This window comes from Sinocyclocheilus rhinocerous, unplaced genomic scaffold (genome assembly GCF_001515625.1).
Source record: "Sinocyclocheilus rhinocerous isolate Xijiao unplaced genomic scaffold, SAMN03320098_v1.1 scaffold1879, whole genome shotgun sequence".
NCBI classification, from domain to species: domain Eukaryota; kingdom Metazoa; phylum Chordata; class Actinopteri; order Cypriniformes; family Cyprinidae; genus Sinocyclocheilus; species Sinocyclocheilus rhinocerous.
The window spans coordinates 3590-4705 of NW_015632718.1; positions in this window are offsets into that span (position 1 = coordinate 3590).

The window sequence follows — 1116 nt, forward strand, 5'->3', positions numbered from 1 at the left end:
ACTAAAGGAACTGTTAAATATTTATTAGTGCTGTCAAAATTAGCACATTAAAGCATGTGATTAATTATTTTTTTCAGTTTAACGCGTTAAAAATATTTTACGCAATGAATGAAGGGTCAGAGCTAGGGTCACCTCACTCACAACTGCTGCTTCTGTCTCTTTTTTCTTGACAAGAATTGCGTTTATTTAGACGCAGCACGTCTTTACGACCTCAGCAAACGGGAGACTTTTCAGGCGCTTCAATTGCATGCACAAATGCGGCAGTGCACGCTGTAGCCTGTATCATTTCATTTTAAAACGCAAAAGAAACTGCGTATTCAATGTCATAATTATTAGGGCTGGGTAAAAAATATCGATATCAATCGATTCTCATTTTTACAGAACGATATCGATTCTTAAATCCCAAGAATCGAGTAGTCTCGCCTGTTTTCAGTTAATGGACTGAACGTTGAAGGGCACTTTCCATCCAATAAATCGCAATAAGCATTGTGCTTTGGTACTTTTAATATGAAACAAAGTCTCAGATTTCAAATTCTGTCCATTGTATTGCAGTATTCAAACAATAAATGCCGTTTTGGCGCTGTTTAATGTGGAGTGACAGATCTCAGTTCAAGAGAAGTGGTTGCGAGTGCCAGACGCAGCAGCGCGTACTGCACGTAAACTGATCGTCTCCTCCACGTTAATACCAGCTTCAGCACAAAATAAACACGACTAAACATCCGAAGGTAAGTTAAAAGAAAGAGTACAACTTTACAATCCGTATCCTGTCTCATGTAATCGCTCAAATAGTGTTTCAGCCGCACAAAGACGTCAATATAATGTCTTGTAAACAATGTCACGTTTACAAATGTGTGGTCACATTTACCACAGAAAAAAACATATTCGGTGACCAAGAACTCATTAGTCAGCTAGAAAAATAAACTGTAGAGAGGGGCATGTTGCTAAATATATGCACCATATAACATATTCATTATAAATTGTACTGTTCTTCAATGTTTCATTTATCTTTGAATAAATCCATCAAGTTTTATGATTTAAGCCACCATTTAAATGTTTATAGCCTATTAAAAAAAACGAATTGAAGTAGAAATATTATTATGTAATTGTAACTTTATT